This window comes from Anomaloglossus baeobatrachus, unplaced genomic scaffold (genome assembly GCF_048569485.1).
Source record: "Anomaloglossus baeobatrachus isolate aAnoBae1 unplaced genomic scaffold, aAnoBae1.hap1 Scaffold_413, whole genome shotgun sequence".
Taxonomy (NCBI): domain Eukaryota; kingdom Metazoa; phylum Chordata; class Amphibia; order Anura; family Aromobatidae; genus Anomaloglossus; species Anomaloglossus baeobatrachus.
In genome coordinates, this window is record NW_027443465.1 from 13,235 (window position 1) to 36,372 (window position 23,138).

The following is a 23,138-nucleotide window of genomic DNA, read 5'->3' on the forward strand; positions in this document are numbered from 1 at the left end:
CACTCGAGGCCCAAACCAATTCTGGTTATCGCTTCTCGGCCTTTTGGCTAAGATCAAGTGTAGTCCCTCCATTGGGTTTGCCTTGGTCTTGGCTGGGAGGGGCCCGGGCTTGCACAACCGCCGGCCTCGGGGATTGTTGCGCCTTTTGGTGCTTACGTCCCCTTTTGGCTGGTGGTTCCTGGGCTCGGGAGGCGATCACCCAGGCACTGCGCTTTTGTGTGGTGGCCTGCTGGCCTTCGGGGCTACCTTGAATCAGAAAATCTGTTCTTATCAGTTTAATATCTGATACGTCCCCTATCTGGGGACCATATATTAAATGGATTTTTAGAACAGGGAGATGGAAAAAGAGCTTGCTCTGTCCACTCCACGCATTGACCTGGTATTGCAGTACCTCCAGGAACGGTGCACCCCTTCTTAACCCAGTTTCCAAAAGCAGAACTCGATTCACCTGATTCATATTAGCCCGATTAGCGAATTGAAATGAATTTTTATCTAACACACTTTTTACTTGCTTTATTCATCCAAATAGCAAACTCATCACCACTCAACTTCACCAACTCTGCTATGTCCCGTGCAGTATCTTGTTGTCAGTCTAATCTAGATCATGTGTAATTGAATGGAATAGATCCCTTTTGGACAAAGTGGAGTCAGATGCTGCAGTGACCACAGGTGTGAGAGGATCTACAATTGGCATCTGGTGTTATCTCTCTGCTTCCACTCCAAATAAAGTTACCTGTTGTTACCTGAACGTCAAATACTAAGAATGGGCGGCCTATGAAAGAATTAGTACTTTCATTAAGTATACTAAACCGGCTAATTGGGAATAGACAAACTGTAAAAAGCCCTCTGAGAAAGCCCCTCTCTAACCTTTGTTAGTAAGCTTTTCTGTAGCCTGCCTGTTGATGTATTTTCGGTTTGAACAGTGCACAACATGAAGAGACGGAACACTGGCGGCTTGTCACAATGCCCCCCGATGACATCACAATAGCGCTGCTGCCTAGAAAACAAGCTGCGCAGAAGAAGTTGTTCTTTGGGTGGGAGGGTGGGCTAGTGGAAGGAGGGGGCAATCTCTTTTTTTCCCGGGTGGTAGGGGGATGACAGGAGAAGGGAAGCGGGTGGTGAGAAAGGTACAGAGGGCAGGGTTTGGGGGCTGGGAAGGAAAGGGAAAAGATTAGGGTTTGGGGATGATGAAAGGGCTTTCTACGGGTAAGGATGGCAAAGGGTGGCAGTGACGGAAAGTGAGGCAACCTGTCCTGTCCGTCTTTTTGTATCGTGAATTGGAAAGACTGCAAGGGGGAGGGGAGTTGCTTGCGCCCTAAAGGAGGAGTTATTCAGATTCATTGCAGTGGGCGGCGGCTGCAAAACGCACCATTCTTCTTGTTTTTGCTCTGCAAAGCAGCCTTTTCAAGGGTTGGCTTGGGTGACAAAATGTCTTGTGTAGGCGTGGGTTTGTCTCCCTCTCGCTCTCTCTCCCTAAGATGTGTCCGGCATAGGCCAGGGTGCCACTCGAGGCCCAAACCAATTCTGGTTATCGCTTCTCGGCCTTTTGGCTAAGATCAAGTGTAGTATCTGTTCTTATCAGTTTAATATCTGATACGTCCCCTATCTGGGGACCATATATTAAATGGATTTTTAGAACAGGGAGATGGAAAAAGAGCTTGCTCTGTCCACTCCACGCATTGACCTGGTATTGCAGTACCTCCAGGAACGGTGCACCCCTTCTTAACCCAGTTTCCAAAAGCAGAACTCGATTCACCTGATTCATATTAGCCCGATTAGCGAATTGAAATGAATTTTTATCTAACACACTTTTTACTTGCTTTATTCATCCAAATAGCAAACTCATCACCACTCAACTTCACCAACTCTGCTATGTCCCGTGCAGTATCTTGTTGTCAGTCTAATCTAGATCATGTGTAATTGAATGGAATAGATCCCTTTTGGACAAAGTGGAGTCAGATGCTGCAGTGACCACAGGTGTGAGAGGATCTACAATTGGCATCTGGTGTTATCTCTCTGCTTCCACTCCAAATAAAGTTACCTGTTGTTACCTGAACGTCAAATACTAAGAATGGGCGGCCTATGAAAGAATTAGTACTTTCATTAAGTATACTAAACCGGCTAATTGGGAATAGACAAACTGTAAAAAGCCCTCTGAGAAAGCCCCTCTCTAACCTTTGTTAGTAAGCTTTTCTGTAGCCTGCCTGTTGATGTATTTTCGGTTTGAACAGTGCACAACATGAAGAGACGGAACACTGGCGGCTTGTCACAATGCCCCCCGATGACATCACAATAGCGCTGCTGCCTAGAAAACAAGCTGCGCAGAAGAAGTTGTTCTTTGGGTGGGAGGGTGGGCTAGTGGAAGGAGGGGGCAATCTCTTTTTTTCCCGGGTGGTAGGGGGATGACAGGAGAAGGGAAGCGGGTGGTGAGAAAGGTACAGAGGGCAGGGTTTGGGGGCTGGGAAGGAAAGGGAAAAGATTAGGGTTTGGGGATGATGAAAGGGCTTTCTACGGGTAAGGATGGCAAAGGGTGGCAGTGACGGAAAGTCAGGCAACCTGTCCTGTCCGTCTTTTTGTATCGTGAATTGGAAAGACTGCAAGGGGGAGGGGAGTTGCTTGCGCCCTAAAGGAGGAGTTATTCAGATTCATTGCAGTGGGCGGCGGCTGCAAAACGCACCATTCTTCTTGTTTTTGCTCTGCAAAGCAGCCTTTTCAAGGGTTGGCTTGGGTGACAAAATGTCTTGTGTAGGCGTGGGTTTGTCTCCCTCTCGCTCTCTCTCCCTAAGATGTGTCCGGCATAGGCCAGGGTGCCACTCGAGGCCCAAACCAATTCTGGTTATCGCTTCTCGGCCTTTTGGCTAAGATCAAGTGTAGTATCTGTTCTTATCAGTTTAATATCTGATACGTCCCCTATCTGGGGACCATATATTAAATGGATTTTTAGAACAGGGAGATGGAAAAAGAGCTTGCTCTGTCCACTCCACGCATTGACCTGGTATTGCAGTACCTCCAGGAACGGTGCACCCCTTCTTAACCCAGTTTCCAAAAGCAGAACTCGATTCACCTGATTCATATTAGCCCGATTAGCGAATTGAAATGAATTTTTATCTAACACACTTTTTACTTGCTTTATTCATCCAAATAGCAAACTCATCACCACTCAACTTCACCAACTCTGCTATGTCCCGTGCAGTATCTTGTTGTCAGTCTAATCTAGATCATGTGTAATTGAATGGAATAGATCCCTTTTGGACAAAGTGGAGTCAGATGCTGCAGTGACCACAGGTGTGAGAGGATCTACAATTGGCATCTGGTGTTATCTCTCTGCTTCCACTCCAAATAAAGTTACCTGTTGTTACCTGAACGTCAAATACTAAGAATGGGCGGCCTATGAAAGAATTAGTACTTTCATTAAGTATACTAAACCGGCTAATTGGGAATAGACAAACTGTAAAAAGCCCTCTGAGAAAGCCCCTCTCTAACCTTTGTTAGTAAGCTTTTCTGTAGCCTGCCTGTTGATGTATTTTCGGTTTGAACAGTGCACAACATGAAGAGACGGAACACTGGCGGCTTGTCACAATGCCCCCCGATGACATCACAATAGCGCTGCTGCCTAGAAAACAAGCTGCGCAGAAGAAGTTGTTCTTTGGGTGGGAGGGTGGGCTAGTGGAAGGAGGGGGCAATCTCTTTTTTTCCCGGGTGGTAGGGGGATGACAGGAGAAGGGAAGCGGGTGGTGAGAAAGGTACAGAGGGCAGGGTTTGGGGGCTGGGAAGGAAAGGGAAAAGATTAGGGTTTGGGGATGATGAAAGGGCTTTCTACGGGTAAGGATGGCAAAGGGTGGCAGTGACGGAAAGTCAGGCAACCTGTCCTGTCCGTCTTTTTGTATCGTGAATTGGAAAGACTGCAAGGGGGAGGGGAGTTGCTTGCGCCCTAAAGGAGGAGTTATTCAGATTCATTGCAGTGGGCGGCGGCTGCAAAACGCACCATTCTTCTTGTTTTTGCTCTGCAAAGCAGCCTTTTCAAGGGTTGGCTTGGGTGACAAAATGTCTTGTGTAGGCGTGGGTTTGTCTCCCTCTCGCTCTCTCTCCCTAAGATGTGTCCGGCATAGGCCAGGGTGCCACTCGAGGCCCAAACCAATTCTGGTTATCGCTTCTCGGCCTTTTGGCTAAGATCAAGTGTAGTATCTGTTCTTATCAGTTTAATATCTGATACGTCCCCTATCTGGGGACCATATATTAAATGGATTTTTAGAACAGGGAGATGGAAAAAGAGCTTGCTCTGTCCACTCCACGCATTGACCTGGTATTGCAGTACCTCCAGGAACGGTGCACCCCTTCTTAACCCAGTTTCCAAAAGCAGAACTCGATTCACCTGATTCATATTAGCCCGATTAGCGAATTGAAATGAATTTTTATCTAACACACTTTTTACTTGCTTTATTCATCCAAATAGCAAACTCATCACCACTCAACTTCACCAACTCTGCTATGTCCCGTGCAGTTGTGAAGCCCCACAGGTATGGTGTCGGTGTCGGTGCATTACCTTCAGGGACTCCACGTTGCTGGATCTCCGTCACTGGTAGGAAATCTTCTGTTTTTGATCGTGACGCCACTCTCAGTATTGCGGCCAGTAGCGACCGCCACTGCAGGTTGAGGGTCGCCTGGGGCTGATAGTGTGTGCAGTTAGATGTAGGAGCCTCCTGAGAGTGAGGCAAGCCCCAGGGCCCTGTGTAGGTTTGTAGTACCACAAGTCGCAGAATGACCACACAGGCAGGATGTCTTTCAGGGTTTTTACTCACTTCAGGTGGCAGGGTGAGTAACCCGGGCGTAGCTGAGATGAACCAGGTAGGAACCAGGTATCCTTCAGGCTGACTTTATGAGGGTGACTACTGACTCGCCTTCCTTAGCCCTTGGTGGTTTGGGGTGACCCCGACTTTTAGTCCCTATGGGGGTCACCCAGGGAAGATGCTGCAGCCTCTCTCTCCCCTTCGTTCGCCGTATGCTTGTTCCCCGGACCAGGCCACTCCAGCCTCTTGCCTCCTATGACCTATGGGCCCTCACTGCGGTTACGTGGCTGCGGCTTTTGTGGTGATGTGGTGTGGGCTTTGAGAGCCCCACACCGGCAGGTTTAGCAGAAGAAAGCTGGATCTATCTTCGCTTCGGGATCTGCCGCCCGGTTGGGCCTGGTGCTCTCAAGCAGTCTCCTTACTTCCCACTCCGTGCACTCTCTAGCTGAAGCTGGCTTTCAGGCAGCACTCCTAGTTGACCGTTCTCCCCCGTCTGTAGCCACTGCGCGGGCGCTGTTAGACAGCAACAGCCCCACAGGTCTGCTCCTCACTGAGCCCTATGGAGTTCTGCTCTAACTGACTCACTGCTCCTCCTCTCCTGTTCTTGCCTACGCCACCTAGCAACCAGATTCTCTTACCACACCCCTTGAGAGGAGATGGAGACTCTACCCCCTCCACTATTCCAGTGAAGGTGAAGGCTTGCCCCCTCCTGGGATCCCCAGGGGTCCTCTCATGGGTACATGTGTGAGACCTGATCACTATGCGCCTGTGTTCCACACCCCTGTCAGCCTTCTGGATTACCTGTATTGTACTGTCCCCAGCATGGGTGCAGCACTCAGTGGTGCCTGACCAGGTCAGGGGCGCCACATTCCCCCTTAGTTATCACCAGCACGTCCTCGGGCTGCAAGACAACATTTTAAAATGCATAAAACATTAAAACATGTAAAACCTTTTTAAAGCACCAGGTATCAGACATCACCACCCTCCACCCACAAGTCCGTTAACCCACCCAAAACCCTCTCAGGAGGCAGGTCACCGGTCCTTTTGGTAACCAGATCTGGGCCATCCGTTTCCCCAGACCTTTCCTCCAATCTTCCTCTCCCGTTGGCCGCGACTTCAGCCACTTCTGGCAGGATGTAGAGGCGGCATTCATGGGCTGGTGGTTTCAGGGTATACCTGGCCTGGTGGATCCGCGCCGTCAGCCTCTTCTGGCAGGATTCAGAGGCGGCCTCCACAGTTGGTGCTGACCAGGTACCCTCTTTGTGGTGGTGAGCCAAGGCCCCATAAACAGGCGTGCTCTCTGGTCGCAGGTGAGCCAAGGCCCTTTTCTACGGACGGGCCCCCCTGGTTGCAGACGAGCCAAGCCCCTAAACAGGCTGGCCCTGGTGGTGGTGCCACTGGTGTAACTATTTACACTGCGAGAGTTTGTGGCTATAGCAAGTTCATAGCCTTAAGTTTATTTCTCACAATAGTTTTTGTGGGCGCATTTCTTAAACGTTGCAAACAAAACTTGTCAAAACTGGTCAAAACAGTAACTTCTTACTTTACTTTACTTTACTCCTCTTTTTCACTAGGGCGTGGGCACGTTGGGCACTGGCACCTGTGACTTTCTTGCTCTCCGTCGTCGTCCGTGGTTGTTTCATCTGTAGGATCTTTGTCTGTGGTTGTTTCATCTGTAGGTTCTTTATCTTTCCTTTCTTGGTCTTCGTCTGTTTCTTTTTCTGTATCTGTTTCTTTATCTCTGTCTTGTCTGGGACATGGTGCTACGTCCAAGGCATAGTAGCCCCTTTCTCCTTGATGTAAGGTGAACTGTACTAAGTCCCCAACTTTCAGATTTCTGCCTGAATGTCCTCTGGGCAGGTGGGCTTGAACATCTCTCCGATTTACAAATATGCCCTCTTTTATTCCTTTTACTACAATGAAGCCGTATCCGCTTTTCAAGTTGAAGTCCTCTACTATTCCTCTGTAAAGGGGTCCTCTAGCCTGGGCTTTGGACCTTCTTAGGCACCTTTTCTCCTCCAGGTCTCTGGCTGTGACCTCCCTCTGCTCTGGAGACTGTGGTGTTGGAGGACGCTTTGTTCTGCTGCGCCTTGTCTTGCGGGCTGGGTTCATGCCTGCAGGCTCCCAGGTGAGGTCTTTGGGCTGATCTTCGTCTGCTGACGGTGTCAAGTCTTCCTCCTCCCAGCGGGAATAGGGCAGCATCTCCGGCTCTGGGTAGGGGTCTGCTGCGGTTGGCGTCGGAGTCAGCCCTTCTGCTTCATGGTCTCCTCTCCCCCTTAGTTCTTCGCTGCACTCCTTTGGTGGCAGTGCTGGGGATGGGCTTTCTTCAGCTGGTCTGGGCGGTGGACTCTCTGGCGCGGCTGCAGGGGTTGCCGGAATCTCCTTGGGGGTATACGGAGGGAGCAAATACCGATCCACCATCTCTTGTGGAAACTGGGCCTCTAGGTCAGCCTTCAGCTTCCAGTATTCGGGGTCCTCTCCTATCAGGGTCTTCCTAGCAGGGACCTCGGTGGACTGGGGAGCGATGTCTGCTCTGGCCTTGCAGGCCGGGGAAAATGATGAGGTAGTCTTCTCTTCTTGGCGGGCCGCGCCTGGCATGGCGGCGGCCTGGTCTTGGCGGGCCGCGCCCTGTATGGCGGCGGCCTGAATTGGCGTTTCTGTCGCGGCCGGTTCCTGGCGGGCCGGACTGGACACTGCAGCCGCGGTCTCACTTGGCGTCGCAGCCTCGATGGGGTCCGTGCAGGCTGAGTCGGGCGCCGCGGCAGTGATCGGAGCTTGGCGGGCCGCACCCGGCGGGGCTGCGGCCTGGTTCAGCATATCACTTGCGGCGCGGACGAGCGTCGCTGCTGCGTTGGGGTCTTGGCGGACCGGGTTCAGCAGGGTGGCAGCCTGGGTCAGCGTCACACCTGCAGCACGGATGAGCACTGCCGTGGTGGTCGGAGCCCGGCGGGACAGGCGGGGCATCGCTGCAGCGGCCTGGGCTTGGCGGGCCGCACCTAGCGTGGCTGCGGCCTCACTCAGCGTCGCCGCATCGGGCGCCTCCTCTGGGACCGCGGTCGCAGCAGCTAGGGTCGGGGCTCTTGTTCTAGCCGGGGCAACACCGGACTCACCCATCGGGGTCTGAATCGTCGTCGCCGCTCGATCCGGCAGGCTCCGCGCGGCTCTCTCCTCATAGGTCCGCACCGCCGCAGCCATTTCCAGGAGCTCCGTGCGTTCTTCTCTGAGCCGTCGCACAATCCCGGCCTCCAGCCGGTCGCAGAAGATGGCAAGCTCCCGGCACCACCAGGCAGCAGTGCCTGGTTCTGGGTATCCGCGTCTGGATTCCATTTCTGCTCTCTGCAGCAGCAGGTTTGTGGCTTCCCTTCTCTCTCGCCGTTTCTCGACGCTTCCGCTTTCACAGCCGGCAAGGTCAGAACTCTGCAGGGGATCTCTGGGTAGCCACACCTCTTCGTGGGCGGTAACTTCTTCCAGCGCGGGCTGCTGTTGTTTTTCAGCGCGCTTTTCATGGTGGCAATATGGCGGCGCTTCCAATTTTTCAAGCGGACCGCCCAGGCACATGGTCACCTGTCTGAACAGGTCTAGTCCTTATCCTGTTCGTGACGCCAGATGTGAAGCCCCACAGGTATGGTGTCGGTGTCGGTGCATTACCTTCAGGGACTCCACGTTGCTGGATCTCCGTCACTGGTAGGAAATCTTCTGTTTTTGATCGTGACGCCACTCTCAGTATTGCGGCCAGTAGCGACCGCCACTGCAGGTTGAGGGTCGCCTGGGGCTGATGGTGTGTGCAGTTAGATGTAGGAGCCTCCTGAGAGTGAGGCAAGCCCCAGGGCCCTGTGTAGGTTTGTAGTACCACAAGTCGCAGAATGACCACACAGGCAGGATGTCTTTCAGGGTTTTTACTCACTTCAGGTGGCAGGGTGAGTAACCCGGGCGTAGCTGAGATGAACCAGGTAGGAACCAGGTATCCTTCAGGCTGACTTTATGAGGGTGACTACTGACTCGCCTTCCTTAGCCCTTGGTGGTTTGGGGTGACCCCGACTTTTAGTCCCTATGGGGGTCACCCAGGGAAGATGCTGCAGCCTCTCTCTCCCCTTCGTTCGCCGTATGCTTGTTCCCCGGACCAGGCCACTCCAGCCTCTTGCCTCCTATGACCTATGGGCCCTCACTGCGGTTACGTGGCTGCGGCTTTTGTGGTGATGTGGTGTGGGCTTTGAGAGCCCCACACCGGCAGGTTTAGCAGAAGAAAGCTGGATCTATCTTCGCTTCGGGATCTGCCGCCCGGTTGGGCCTGGTGCTCTCAAGCAGTCTCCTTACTTCCCACTCCGTGCACTCTCTAGCTGAAGCTGGCTTTCAGGCAGCACTCCTAGTTGACCGTTCTCCCCCGTCTGTAGCCACTGCGCGGGCGCTGTTAGACAGCAACAGCCCCACAGGTCTGCTCCTCACTGAGCCCTATGGAGTTCTGCTCTAACTGACTCACTGCTCCTCCTCTCCTGTTCTTGCCTACGCCACCTAGCAACCAGATTCTCTTACCACACCCCTTGAGAGGAGATGGAGACTCTACCCCCTCCACTATTCCAGTGAAGGTGAAGGCTTGCCCCCTCCTGGGATCCCCAGGGGTCCTCTCATGGGTACATGTGTGAGACCTGATCACTATGCGCCTGTGTTCCACACCCCTGTCAGCCTTCTGGATTACCTGTATTGTACTGTCCCCAGCATGGGTGCAGCACTCAGTGGTGCCTGACCAGGTCAGGGGCGCCACACAGTATCTTGTTGTCAGTCTAATCTAGATCATGTGTAATTGAATGGAATAGATCCCTTTTGGACAAAGTGGAGTCAGATGCTGCAGTGACCACAGGTGTGAGAGGATCTACAATTGGCATCTGGTGTTATCTCTCTGCTTCCACTCCAAATAAAGTTACCTGTTGTTACCTGAACGTCAAATACTAAGAATGGGCGGCCTATGAAAGAATTAGTACTTTCATTAAGTATACTAAACCGGCTAATTGGGAATAGACAAACTGTAAAAAGCCCTCTGAGAAAGCCCCTCTCTAACCTTTGTTAGTAAGCTTTTCTGTAGCCTGCCTGTTGATGTATTTTCGGTTTGAACAGTGCACAACATGAAGAGACGGAACACTGGCGGCTTGTCACAATGCCCCCCGATGACATCACAATAGCGCTGCTGCCTAGAAAACAAGCTGCGCAGAAGAAGTTGTTCTTTGGGTGGGAGGGTGGGCTAGTGGAAGGAGGGGGCAATCTCTTTTTTTCCCGGGTGGTAGGGGGATGACAGGAGAAGGGAAGCGGGTGGTGAGAAAGGTACAGAGGGCAGGGTTTGGGGGCTGGGAAGGAAAGGGAAAAGATTAGGGTTTGGGGATGATGAAAGGGCTTTCTACGGGTAAGGATGGCAAAGGGTGGCAGTGACGGAAAGTCAGGCAACCTGTCCTGTCCGTCTTTTTGTATCGTGAATTGGAAAGACTGCAAGGGGGAGGGGAGTTGCTTGCGCCCTAAAGGAGGAGTTATTCAGATTCATTGCAGTGGGCGGCGGCTGCAAAACGCACCATTCTTCTTGTTTTTGCTCTGCAAAGCAGCCTTTTCAAGGGTTGGCTTGGGTGACAAAATGTCTTGTGTAGGCGTGGGTTTGTCTCCCTCTCGCTCTCTCTCCCTAAGATGTGTCCGGCATAGGCCAGGGTGCCACTCGAGGCCCAAACCAATTCTGGTTATCGCTTCTCGGCCTTTTGGCTAAGATCAAGTGTAGTATCTGTTCTTATCAGTTTAATATCTGATACGTCCCCTATCTGGGGACCATATATTAAATGGATTTTTAGAACAGGGAGATGGAAAAAGAGCTTGCTCTGTCCACTCCACGCATTGACCTGGTATTGCAGTACCTCCAGGAACGGTGCACCCCTTCTTAACCCAGTTTCCAAAAGCAGAACTCGATTCACCTGATTCATATTAGCCCGATTAGCGAATTGAAATGAATTTTTATCTAACACACTTTTTACTTGCTTTATTCATCCAAATAGCAAACTCATCACCACTCAACTTCACCAACTCTGCTATGTCCCGTGCAGTATCTTGTTGTCAGTCTAATCTAGATCATGTGTAATTGAATGGAATAGATCCCTTTTGGACAAAGTGGAGTCAGATGCTGCAGTGACCACAGGTGTGAGAGGATCTACAATTGGCATCTGGTGTTATCTCTCTGCTTCCACTCCAAATAAAGTTACCTGTTGTTACCTGAACGTCAAATACTAAGAATGGGCGGCCTATGAAAGAATTAGTACTTTCATTAAGTATACTAAACCGGCTAATTGGGAATAGACAAACTGTAAAAAGCCCTCTGAGAAAGCCCCTCTCTAACCTTTGTTAGTAAGCTTTTCTGTAGCCTGCCTGTTGATGTATTTTCGGTTTGAACAGTGCACAACATGAAGAGACGGAACACTGGCGGCTTGTCACAATGCCCCCCGATGACATCACAATAGCGCTGCTGCCTAGAAAACAAGCTGCGCAGAAGAAGTTGTTCTTTGGGTGGGAGGGTGGGCTAGTGGAAGGAGGGGGCAATCTCTTTTTTTCCCGGGTGGTAGGGGGATGACAGGAGAAGGGAAGCGGGTGGTGAGAAAGGTACAGAGGGCAGGGTTTGGGGGCTGGGAAGGAAAGGGAAAAGATTAGGGTTTGGGGATGATGAAAGGGCTTTCTACGGGTAAGGATGGCAAAGGGTGGCAGTGACGGAAAGTCAGGCAACCTGTCCTGTCCGTCTTTTTGTATCGTGAATTGGAAAGACTGCAAGGGGGAGGGGAGTTGCTTGCGCCCTAAAGGAGGAGTTATTCAGATTCATTGCAGTGGGCGGCGGCTGCAAAACGCACCATTCTTCTTGTTTTTGCTCTGCAAAGCAGCCTTTTCAAGGGTTGGCTTGGGTGACAAAATGTCTTGTGTAGGCGTGGGTTTGTCTCCCTCTCGCTCTCTCTCCCTAAGATGTGTCCGGCATAGGCCAGGGTGCCACTCGAGGCCCAAACCAATTCTGGTTATCGCTTCTCGGCCTTTTGGCTAAGATCAAGTGTAGTATCTGTTCTTATCAGTTTAATATCTGATACGTCCCCTATCTGGGGACCATATATTAAATGGATTTTTAGAACAGGGAGATGGAAAAAGAGCTTGCTCTGTCCACTCCACGCATTGACCTGGTATTGCAGTACCTCCAGGAACGGTGCACCCCTTCTTAACCCAGTTTCCAAAAGCAGAACTCGATTCACCTGATTCATATTAGCCCGATTAGCGAATTGAAATGAATTTTTATCTAACACACTTTTTACTTGCTTTATTCATCCAAATAGCAAACTCATCACCACTCAACTTCACCAACTCTGCTATGTCCCGTGCAGTATCTTGTTGTCAGTCTAATCTAGATCATGTGTAATTGAATGGAATAGATCCCTTTTGGACAAAGTGGAGTCAGATGCTGCAGTGACCACAGGTGTGAGAGGATCTACAATTGGCATCTGGTGTTATCTCTCTGCTTCCACTCCAAATAAAGTTACCTGTTGTTACCTGAACGTCAAATACTAAGAATGGGCGGCCTATGAAAGAATTAGTACTTTCATTAAGTATACTAAACCGGCTAATTGGGAATAGACAAACTGTAAAAAGCCCTCTGAGAAAGCCCCTCTCTAACCTTTGTTAGTAAGCTTTTCTGTAGCCTGCCTGTTGATGTATTTTCGGTTTGAACAGTGCACAACATGAAGAGACGGAACACTGGCGGCTTGTCACAATGCCCCCCGATGACATCACAATAGCGCTGCTGCCTAGAAAACAAGCTGCGCAGAAGAAGTTGTTCTTTGGGTGGGAGGGTGGGCTAGTGGAAGGAGGGGGCAATCTCTTTTTTTCCCGGGTGGTAGGGGGATGACAGGAGAAGGGAAGCGGGTGGTGAGAAAGGTACAGAGGGCAGGGTTTGGGGGCTGGGAAGGAAAGGGAAAAGATTAGGGTTTGGGGATGATGAAAGGGCTTTCTACGGGTAAGGATGGCAAAGGGTGGCAGTGACGGAAAGTCAGGCAACCTGTCCTGTCCGTCTTTTTGTATCGTGAATTGGAAAGACTGCAAGGGGGAGGGGAGTTGCTTGCGCCCTAAAGGAGGAGTTATTCAGATTCATTGCAGTGGGCGGCGGCTGCAAAACGCACCATTCTTCTTGTTTTTGCTCTGCAAAGCAGCCTTTTCAAGGGTTGGCTTGGGTGACAAAATGTCTTGTGTAGGCGTGGGTTTGTCTCCCTCTCGCTCTCTCTCCCTAAGATGTGTCCGGCATAGGCCAGGGTGCCACTCGAGGCCCAAACCAATTCTGGTTATCGCTTCTCGGCCTTTTGGCTAAGATCAAGTGTAGTATCTGTTCTTATCAGTTTAATATCTGATACGTCCCCTATCTGGGGACCATATATTAAATGGATTTTTAGAACAGGGAGATGGAAAAAGAGCTTGCTCTGTCCACTCCACGCATTGACCTGGTATTGCAGTACCTCCAGGAACGGTGCACCCCTTCTTAACCCAGTTTCCAAAAGCAGAACTCGATTCACCTGATTCATATTAGCCCGATTAGCGAATTGAAATGAATTTTTATCTAACACACTTTTTACTTGCTTTATTCATCCAAATAGCAAACTCATCACCACTCAACTTCACCAACTCTGCTATGTCCCGTGCAGTATCTTGTTGTCAGTCTAATCTAGATCATGTGTAATTGAATGGAATAGATCCCTTTTGGACAAAGTGGAGTCAGATGCTGCAGTGACCACAGGTGTGAGAGGATCTACAATTGGCATCTGGTGTTATCTCTCTGCTTCCACTCCAAATAAAGTTACCTGTTGTTACCTGAACGTCAAATACTAAGAATGGGCGGCCTATGAAAGAATTAGTACTTTCATTAAGTATACTAAACCGGCTAATTGGGAATAGACAAACTGTAAAAAGCCCTCTGAGAAAGCCCCTCTCTAACCTTTGTTAGTAAGCTTTTCTGTAGCCTGCCTGTTGATGTATTTTCGGTTTGAACAGTGCACAACATGAAGAGACGGAACACTGGCGGCTTGTCACAATGCCCCCCGATGACATCACAATAGCGCTGCTGCCTAGAAAACAAGCTGCGCAGAAGAAGTTGTTCTTTGGGTGGGAGGGTGGGCTAGTGGAAGGAGGGGGCAATCTCTTTTTTTCCCGGGTGGTAGGGGGATGACAGGAGAAGGGAAGCGGGTGGTGAGAAAGGTACAGAGGGCAGGGTTTGGGGGCTGGGAAGGAAAGGGAAAAGATTAGGGTTTGGGGATGATGAAAGGGCTTTCTACGGGTAAGGATGGCAAAGGGTGGCAGTGACGGAAAGTCAGGCAACCTGTCCTGTCCGTCTTTTTGTATCGTGAATTGGAAAGACTGCAAGGGGGAGGGGAGTTGCTTGCGCCCTAAAGGAGGAGTTATTCAGATTCATTGCAGTGGGCGGCGGCTGCAAAACGCACCATTCTTCTTGTTTTTGCTCTGCAAAGCAGCCTTTTCAAGGGTTGGCTTGGGTGACAAAATGTCTTGTGTAGGCGTGGGTTTGTCTCCCTCTCGCTCTCTCTCCCTAAGATGTGTCCGGCATAGGCCAGGGTGCCACTCGAGGCCCAAACCAATTCTGGTTATCGCTTCTCGGCCTTTTGGCTAAGATCAAGTGTAGTATCTGTTCTTATCAGTTTAATATCTGATACGTCCCCTATCTGGGGACCATATATTAAATGGATTTTTAGAACAGGGAGATGGAAAAAGAGCTTGCTCTGTCCACTCCACGCATTGACCTGGTATTGCAGTACCTCCAGGAACGGTGCACCCCTTCTTAACCCAGTTTCCAAAAGCAGAACTCGATTCACCTGATTCATATTAGCCCGATTAGCGAATTGAAATGAATTTTTATCTAACACACTTTTTACTTGCTTTATTCATCCAAATAGCAAACTCATCACCACTCAACTTCACCAACTCTGCTATGTCCCGTGCAGTATCTTGTTGTCAGTCTAATCTAGATCATGTGTAATTGAATGGAATAGATCCCTTTTGGACAAAGTGGAGTCAGATGCTGCAGTGACCACAGGTGTGAGAGGATCTACAATTGGCATCTGGTGTTATCTCTCTGCTTCCACTCCAAATAAAGTTACCTGTTGTTACCTGAACGTCAAATACTAAGAATGGGCGGCCTATGAAAGAATTAGTACTTTCATTAAGTATACTAAACCGGCTAATTGGGAATAGACAAACTGTAAAAAGCCCTCTGAGAAAGCCCCTCTCTAACCTTTGTTAGTAAGCTTTTCTGTAGCCTGCCTGTTGATGTATTTTCGGTTTGAACAGTGCACAACATGAAGAGACGGAACACTGGCGGCTTGTCACAATGCCCCCCGATGACATCACAATAGCGCTGCTGCCTAGAAAACAAGCTGCGCAGAAGAAGTTGTTCTTTGGGTGGGAGGGTGGGCTAGTGGAAGGAGGGGGCAATCTCTTTTTTTCCCGGGTGGTAGGGGGATGACAGGAGAAGGGAAGCGGGTGGTGAGAAAGGTACAGAGGGCAGGGTTTGGGGGCTGGGAAGGAAAGGGAAAAGATTAGGGTTTGGGGATGATGAAAGGGCTTTCTACGGGTAAGGATGGCAAAGGGTGGCAGTGACGGAAAGTCAGGCAACCTGTCCTGTCCGTCTTTTTGTATCGTGAATTGGAAAGACTGCAAGGGGGAGGGGAGTTGCTTGCGCCCTAAAGGAGGAGTTATTCAGATTCATTGCAGTGGGCGGCGGCTGCAAAACGCACCATTCTTCTTGTTTTTGCTCTGCAAAGCAGCCTTTTCAAGGGTTGGCTTGGGTGACAAAATGTCTTGTGTAGGCGTGGGTTTGTCTCCCTCTCGCTCTCTCTCCCTAAGATGTGTCCGGCATAGGCCAGGGTGCCACTCGAGGCCCAAACCAATTCTGGTTATCGCTTCTCGGCCTTTTGGCTAAGATCAAGTGTAGTATCTGTTCTTATCAGTTTAATATCTGATACGTCCCCTATCTGGGGACCATATATTAAATGGATTTTTAGAACAGGGAGATGGAAAAAGAGCTTGCTCTGTCCACTCCACGCATTGACCTGGTATTGCAGTACCTCCAGGAACGGTGCACCCCTTCTTAACCCAGTTTCCAAAAGCAGAACTCGATTCACCTGATTCATATTAGCCCGATTAGCGAATTGAAATGAATTTTTATCTAACACACTTTTTACTTGCTTTATTCATCCAAATAGCAAACTCATCACCACTCAACTTCACCAACTCTGCTATGTCCCGTGCAGTATCTTGTTGTCAGTCTAATCTAGATCATGTGTAATTGAATGGAATAGATCCCTTTTGGACAAAGTGGAGTCAGATGCTGCAGTGACCACAGGTGTGAGAGGATCTACAATTGGCATCTGGTGTTATCTCTCTGCTTCCACTCCAAATAAAGTTACCTGTTGTTACCTGAACGTCAAATACTAAGAATGGGCGGCCTATGAAAGAATTAGTACTTTCATTAAGTATACTAAACCGGCTAATTGGGAATAGACAAACTGTAAAAAGCCCTCTGAGAAAGCCCCTCTCTAACCTTTGTTAGTAAGCTTTTCTGTAGCCTGCCTGTTGATGTATTTTCGGTTTGAACAGTGCACAACATGAAGAGACGGAACACTGGCGGCTTGTCACAATGCCCCCCGATGACATCACAATAGCGCTGCTGCCTAGAAAACAAGCTGCGCAGAAGAAGTTGTTCTTTGGGTGGGAGGGTGGGCTAGTGGAAGGAGGGGGCAATCTCTTTTTTTCCCGGGTGGTAGGGGGATGACAGGAGAAGGGAAGCGGGTGGTGAGAAAGGTACAGAGGGCAGGGTTTGGGGGCTGGGAAGGAAAGGGAAAAGATTAGGGTTTGGGGATGATGAAAGGGCTTTCTACGGGTAAGGATGGCAAAGGGTGGCAGTGACGGAAAGTCAGGCAACCTGTCCTGTCCGTCTTTTTGTATCGTGAATTGGAAAGACTGCAAGGGGGAGGGGAGTTGCTTGCGCCCTAAAGGAGGAGTTATTCAGATTCATTGCAGTGGGCGGCGGCTGCAAAACGCACCATTCTTCTTGTTTTTGCTCTGCAAAGCAGACTTTTCAAGGGTTGGCTTGGGTGACAAAATGTCTTGTGTAGGCGTGGGTTTGTCTCCCTCTCGCTCTCTCTCCCTAAGATGTGTCCGGCATAGGCCAGGGTGCCACTCGAGGCCCAAACCAATTCTGGTTATCGCTTCTCGGCCTTTTGGCTAAGATCAAGTGTAGTATCTGTTCTTATCAGTTTAATATCTGATACGTCCCCTATCTGGGGACCATATATTAAATGGATTTTTAGAACAGGGAGATGGAAAAAGAGCTTGCTCTGTCCACTCCACGCATTGACCTGGTATTGCAGTACCTCCAGGAACGGTGCACCCCTTCTTAACCCAGTTTCCAAAAGCAGAACTCGATTCACCTGATTCATATTAGCCCGATTAGCGAATTGAAATGAATTTTTATCTAACACACTTTTTACTTGCTTTATTCATCCAAATAGCAAACTCATCACCACTCAACTTCACCAACTCTGCTATGTCCCGTGCAGTATCTTGTTGTCAGTCTAATCTAGATCATGTGTAATTGAATGGAATAGATCCCTTTTGGACAAAGTGGAGTCAGATGCTGCAGTGACCACAGGTGTGAGAGGATCTACAATTGGCATCTGGTGTTATCTCTCTGCTTCCACTCCAAATAAAGTTACCTGTTGTTACCTGAACGTCAAATACTAAGAATGGGCGGCCTATGAAAGAATTAGTACTTTCATTAAGTATACTAAACCGGCTAATTGGGAATAGACAAACTGTAAAAAGCCCTCTGAGAAAGCCCCTCTCTAACCTTTGTTAGTAAGCTTTTCTGTAGCCTGCCTGTTGATGTATTTTCGGTTTGAACAGTGCACAACATGAAGAGACGGAACACTGGCGGCTTGTCACAATGCCCCCCGATGACATCACAATAGCGCTGCTGCCTAGAAAACAAGCTGCGCAGAAGAAGTTGTTCTTTGGGTGGGAGGGTGGGCTAGTGGAAGGAGGGGGCAATCTCTTTTTTTCCCGGGTGGTAGGGGGATGACAGGAGAAGGGAAGCGGGTGGTGAGAAAGGTACAGAGGGCAGGGTTTGGGGGCTGGGAAGGAAAGGGAAAAGATTAGGGTTTGGGGATGATGAAAGGGCTTTCTACGGGTAAGGATGGCAAAGGGTGGCAGTGACGGAAAGTCAGGCAACCTGTCCTGTCCGTCTTTTTGTATCGTGAATTGGAAAGACTGCAAGGGGGAGGGGAGTTGCTTGCGCCCTAAAGGAGGAGTTATTCAGATTCATTGCAGTGGGCGGCGGCTGCAAAACGCACCATTCTTCTTGTTTTTGCTCTGCAAAGCAGCCTTTTCAAGGGTTGGCTTGGGTGACAAAATGTCTTGTGTAGGCGTGGGTTTGTCTCCCTCTCGCTCTCTCTCCCTAAGATGTGTCCGGCATAGGCCAGGGTGCCACTCGAGGCCCAAACCAATTCTGGTTATCGCTTCTCGGCCTTTTGGCTAAGATCAAGTGTAGTATCTGTTCTTATCAGTTTAATATCTGATACGTCCCCTATCTGGGGACCATATATTAAATGGATTTTTAGAACAGGGAGATGGAAAAAGAGCTTGCTCTGTCCACTCCACGCATTGACCTGGTATTGCAGTACCTCCAGGAACGGTGCACCCCTTCTTAACCCAGTTTCCAAAAGCAGAACTCGATTCACCTGATTCATATTAGCCCGATTAGCGAATTGAAATGAATTTTTATCTAACACACTTTTTACTTGCTTTATTCATCCAAATAGCAAACTCATCACCACTCAACTTCACCAACTCTGCTATGTCCCGTGCAGTATCTTGTTGTCAGTCTAATCTAGATCATGTGTAATTGAATGGAATAGATCCCTTTTGGACAAAGTGGAGTCAGATGCTGCAGTGACCACAGGTGTGAGAGGATCTACAATTGGCATCTGGTGTTATCTCTCTGCTTCCACTCCAAATAAAGTTACCTGTTGTTACCTGAACGTCAAATACTAAGAATGGGCGGCCTATGAAAGAATTAGTACTTTCATTAAGTATACTAAACCGGCTAATTGGGAATAGACAAACTGTAAAAAGCCCTCTGAGAAAGCCCCTCTCTAACCTTTGTTAGTAAGCTTTTCTGTAGCCTGCCTGTTGATGTATTTTCGGTTTGAACAGTGCACAACATGAAGAGACGGAACACTGGCGGCTTGTCACAATGCCCCCCGATGACATCACAATAGCGCTGCTGCCTAGAAAACAAGCTGCGCAGAAGAAGTTGTTCTTTGGGTGGGAGGGTGGGCTAGTGGAAGGAGGGGGCAATCTCTTTTTTTCCCGGGTGGTAGGGGGATGACAGGAGAAGGGAAGCGGGTGGTGAGAAAGGTACAGAGGGCAGGGTTTGGGGGCTGGGAAGGAAAGGGAAAAGATTAGGGTTTGGGGATGATGAAAGGGCTTTCTACGGGTAAGGATGGCAAAGGGTGGCAGTGACGGAAAGTCAGGCAACCTGTCCTGTCCGTCTTTTTGTATCGTGAATTGGAAAGACTGCAAGGGGGAGGGGAGTTGCTTGCGCCCTAAAGGAGGAGTTATTCAGATTCATTGCAGTGGGCGGCGGCTGCAAAACGCACCATTCTTCTTGTTTTTGCTCTGCAAAGCAGCCTTTTCAAGGGTTGGCTTGGGTGACAAAATGTCTTGTGTAGGCGTGGGTTTGTCTCCCTCTCGCTCTCTCTCCCTAAGATGTGTCCGGCATAGGCCAGGGTGCCACTCGAGGCCCAAACCAATTCTGGTTATCGCTTCTCGGCCTTTTGGCTAAGATCAAGTGTAGTATCTGTTCTTATCAGTTTAATATCTGATACGTCCCCTATCTGGGGACCATATATTAAATGGATTTTTAGAACAGGGAGATGGAAAAAGAGCTTGCTCTGTCCACTCCACGCATTGACCTGGTATTGCAGTACCTCCAGGAACGGTGCACCCCTTCTTAACCCAGTTTCCAAAAGCAGAACTCGATTCACCTGATTCATATTAGCCCGATTAGCGAATTGAAATGAATTTTTATCTAACACACTTTTTACTTGCTTTATTCATCCAAATAGCAAACTCATCACCACTCAACTTCACCAACTCTGCTATGTCCCGTGCAGTATCTTGTTGTCAGTCTAATCTAGATCATGTGTAATTGAATGGAATAGATCCCTTTTGGACAAAGTGGAGTCAGATGCTGCAGTGACCACAGGTGTGAGAGGATCTACAATTGGCATCTGGTGTTATCTCTCTGCTTCCACTCCAAATAAAGTTACCTGTTGTTACCTGAACGTCAAATACTAAGAATGGGCGGCCTATGAAAGAATTAGTACTTTCATTAAGTATACTAAACCGGCTAATTGGGAATAGACAAACTGTAAAAAGCCCTCTGAGAAAGCCCCTCTCTAACCTTTGTTAGTAAGCTTTTCTGTAGCCTGCCTGTTGATGTATTTTCGGTTTGAACAGTGCACAACATGAAGAGACGGAACACTGGCGGCTTGTCACAATGCCCCCCGATGACATCACAATAGCGCTGCTGCCTAGAAAACAAGCTGCGCAGAAGAAGTTGTTCTTTGGGTGGGAGGGTGGGCTAGTGGAAGGAGGGGGCAATCTCTTTTTTTCCCGGGTGGTAGGGGGATGACAGGAGAAGGGAAGCGGGTGGTGAGAAAGGTACAGAGGGCAGGGTTTGGGGGCTGGGAAGGAAAGGGAAAAGATTAGGGTTTGGGGATGATGAAAGGGCTTTCTACGGGTAAGGATGGCAAAGGGTGGCAGTGACGGAAAGTCAGGCAACCTGTCCTGTCCGTCTTTTTGTATCGTGAATTGGAAAGACTGCAAGGGGGAGGGGAGTTGCTTGCGCCCTAAAGGAGGAGTTATTCAGATTCATTGCAGTGGGCGGCGGCTGCAAAACGCACCATTCTTCTTGTTTTTGCTCTGCAAAGCAGCCTTTTCAAGGGTTGGCTTGGGTGACAAAATGTCTTGTGTAGGCGTGGGTTTGTCTCCCTCTCGCTCTCTCTCCCTAAGATGTGTCCGGCATAGGCCAGGGTGCCACTCGAGGCCCAAACCAATTCTGGTTATCGCTTCTCGGCCTTTTGGCTAAGATCAAGTGTAGTATCTGTTCTTATCAGTTTAATATCTGATACGTCCCCTATCTGGGGACCATATATTAAATGGATTTTTAGAACAGGGAGATGGAAAAAGAGCTTGCTCTGTCCACTCCACGCATTGACCTGGTATTGCAGTACCTCCAGGAACGGTGCACCCCTTCTTAACCCAGTTTCCAAAAGCAGAACTCGATTCACCTGATTCATATTAGCCCGATTAGCGAATTGAAATGAATTTTTATCTAACACACTTTTTACTTGCTTTATTCATCCAAATAGCAAACTCATCACCACTCAACTTCACCAACTCTGCTATGTCCCGTGCAGTATCTTGTTGTCAGTCTAATCTAGATCATGTGTAATTGAATGGAATAGATCCCTTTTGGACAAAGTGGAGTCAGATGCTGCAGTGACCACAGGTGTGAGAGGATCTACAATTGGCATCTGGTGTTATCTCTCTGCTTCCACTCCAAATAAAGTTACCTGTTGTTACCTGAACGTCAAATACTAAGAATGGGCGGCCTATGAAAGAATTAGTACTTTCATTAAGTATACTAAACCGGCTAATTGGGAATAGACAAACTGTAAAAAGCCCTCTGAGAAAGCCCCTCTCTAACCTTTGTTAGTAAGCTTTTCTGTAGCCTGCCTGTTGATGTATTTTCGGTTTGAACAGTGCACAACATGAAGAGACGGAACACTGGCGGCTTGTCACAATGCCCCCCGATGACATCACAATAGCGCTGCTGCCTAGAAAACAAGCTGCGCAGAAGAAGTTGTTCTTTGGGTGGGAGGGTGGGCTAGTGGAAGGAGGGGGCAATCTCTTTTTTTCCCGGGTGGTAGGGGGATGACAGGAGAAGGGAAGCGGGTGGTGAGAAAGGTACAGAGGGCAGGGTTTGGGGGCTGGGAAGGAAAGGGAAAAGATTAGGGTTTGGGGATGATGAAAGGGCTTTCTACGGGTAAGGATGGCAAAGGGTGGCAGTGACGGAAAGTCAGGCAACCTGTCCTGTCCGTCTTTTTGTATCGTGAATTGGAAAGACTGCAAGGGGGAGGGGAGTTGCTTGCGTCCTAAAGGAGGAGTTATTCAGATTCATTGCAGTGGGCGGCGGCTGCAAAACGCACCATTCTTCTTGTTTTTGCTCTGCAAAGCAGCCTTTTCAAGGGTTGGCTTGGGTGACAAAATGTCTTGTGTAGGCGTGGGTTTGTCTCCCTCTCGCTCTCTCTCCCTAAGATGTGTCCGGCATAGGCCAGGGTGCCACTCGAGGCCCAAACCAATTCTGGTTATCGCTTCTCGGCCTTTTGGCTAAGATCAAGTGTAGTATCTGTTCTTATCAGTTTAATATCTGATACGTCCCCTATCTGGGGACCATATATTAAATGGATTTTTAGAACAGGGAGATGGAAAAAGAGCTTGCTCTGTCCACTCCACGCATTGACCTGGTATTGCAGTACCTCCAGGAACGGTGCACCCCTTCTTAACCCAGTTTCCAAAAGCAGAACTCGATTCACCTGATTCATATTAGCCCGATTAGCGAATTGAAATGAATTTTTATCTAACACACTTTTTACTTGCTTTATTCATCCAAATAGCAAACTCATCACCACTCAACTTCACCAACTCTGCTATGTCCCGTGCAGTATCTTGTTGTCAGTCTAATCTAGATCATGTGTAATTGAATGGAATAGATCCCTTTTGGACAAAGTGGAGTCAGATGCTGCAGTGACCACAGGTGTGAGAGGATCTACAATTGGCATCTGGTGTTATCTCTCTGCTTCCACTCCAAATAAAGTTACCTGTTGTTACCTGAACGTCAAATACTAAGAATGGGCGGCCTATGAAAGAATTAGTACTTTCATTAAGTATACTAAACCGGCTAATTGGGAATAGACAAACTGTAAAAAGCCCTCTGAGAAAGCCCCCTCTCTAACCTTTGTTAGTAAGCTTTTCTGTAGCCTGCCTGTTGATGTATTTTCGGTTTGAACAGTGCACAACATGAAGAGACGGAACACTGGCGGCTTGTCACAATGCCCCCCGATGACATCACAATAGCGCTGCTGCCTAGAAAACAAGCTGCGCAGAAGAAGTTGTTCTTTGGGTGGGAGGGTGGGCTAGTGGAAGGAGGGGGCAATCTCTTTTTTTCCCGGG

At 49.1% G+C, this 23,138-nt stretch overlaps 14 non-coding genes across 14 annotated transcripts; all 14 read left to right on the forward strand.

Annotated features, from left to right (window-relative positions):
• Window positions 1–229: 229 nt before the first annotated feature.
• LOC142277830 (U2 spliceosomal RNA) lies at window positions 230–413 on the forward strand. The gene has a single exon (XR_012740932.1). It is a non-coding gene; the product is annotated as a U2 spliceosomal RNA (small nuclear RNA).
• A 1,117-nt stretch (window positions 414–1,530) lies between these two features.
• Window positions 1,531–1,721, forward strand: LOC142277733 (U2 spliceosomal RNA). The gene has a single exon (XR_012740847.1). It is a non-coding gene; the product is annotated as a U2 spliceosomal RNA (small nuclear RNA).
• A 1,117-nt stretch (window positions 1,722–2,838) lies between these two features.
• Window positions 2,839–3,029, forward strand: LOC142277745 (U2 spliceosomal RNA). Its single transcript, XR_012740858.1, has one exon. It is a non-coding gene; the product is annotated as a U2 spliceosomal RNA (small nuclear RNA).
• Window positions 3,030–4,146: 1,117 nt separating this feature from the next.
• On the forward strand, window positions 4,147–4,337 carry LOC142277757 (U2 spliceosomal RNA). Its single transcript, XR_012740869.1, has one exon. It is a non-coding gene; the product is annotated as a U2 spliceosomal RNA (small nuclear RNA).
• A 6,166-nt stretch (window positions 4,338–10,503) lies between these two features.
• LOC142277769 (U2 spliceosomal RNA) lies at window positions 10,504–10,694 on the forward strand. Its single transcript, XR_012740880.1, has one exon. It is a non-coding gene; the product is annotated as a U2 spliceosomal RNA (small nuclear RNA).
• A 1,117-nt stretch (window positions 10,695–11,811) lies between these two features.
• Window positions 11,812–12,002, forward strand: LOC142277781 (U2 spliceosomal RNA). Its single transcript, XR_012740891.1, has one exon. It is a non-coding gene; the product is annotated as a U2 spliceosomal RNA (small nuclear RNA).
• Window positions 12,003–13,119: 1,117 nt separating this feature from the next.
• On the forward strand, window positions 13,120–13,310 carry LOC142277794 (U2 spliceosomal RNA). The gene has a single exon (XR_012740902.1). It is a non-coding gene; the product is annotated as a U2 spliceosomal RNA (small nuclear RNA).
• Window positions 13,311–14,427: 1,117 nt separating this feature from the next.
• Window positions 14,428–14,618, forward strand: LOC142277806 (U2 spliceosomal RNA). Its single transcript, XR_012740913.1, has one exon. It is a non-coding gene; the product is annotated as a U2 spliceosomal RNA (small nuclear RNA).
• A 1,117-nt stretch (window positions 14,619–15,735) lies between these two features.
• Window positions 15,736–15,926, forward strand: LOC142277820 (U2 spliceosomal RNA). The gene has a single exon (XR_012740924.1). It is a non-coding gene; the product is annotated as a U2 spliceosomal RNA (small nuclear RNA).
• A 1,117-nt stretch (window positions 15,927–17,043) lies between these two features.
• LOC142277832 (U2 spliceosomal RNA) lies at window positions 17,044–17,234 on the forward strand. The gene has a single exon (XR_012740934.1). It is a non-coding gene; the product is annotated as a U2 spliceosomal RNA (small nuclear RNA).
• Window positions 17,235–18,351: 1,117 nt separating this feature from the next.
• On the forward strand, window positions 18,352–18,542 carry LOC142277844 (U2 spliceosomal RNA). Its single transcript, XR_012740945.1, has one exon. It is a non-coding gene; the product is annotated as a U2 spliceosomal RNA (small nuclear RNA).
• Window positions 18,543–19,659: 1,117 nt separating this feature from the next.
• Window positions 19,660–19,850, forward strand: LOC142277856 (U2 spliceosomal RNA). The gene has a single exon (XR_012740949.1). It is a non-coding gene; the product is annotated as a U2 spliceosomal RNA (small nuclear RNA).
• Window positions 19,851–20,967: 1,117 nt separating this feature from the next.
• LOC142277858 (U2 spliceosomal RNA) lies at window positions 20,968–21,158 on the forward strand. Its single transcript, XR_012740950.1, has one exon. It is a non-coding gene; the product is annotated as a U2 spliceosomal RNA (small nuclear RNA).
• A 1,117-nt stretch (window positions 21,159–22,275) lies between these two features.
• LOC142277859 (U2 spliceosomal RNA) lies at window positions 22,276–22,466 on the forward strand. The gene has a single exon (XR_012740951.1). It is a non-coding gene; the product is annotated as a U2 spliceosomal RNA (small nuclear RNA).
• The last annotated feature ends 672 nt before the right edge of the window (window positions 22,467–23,138 follow it).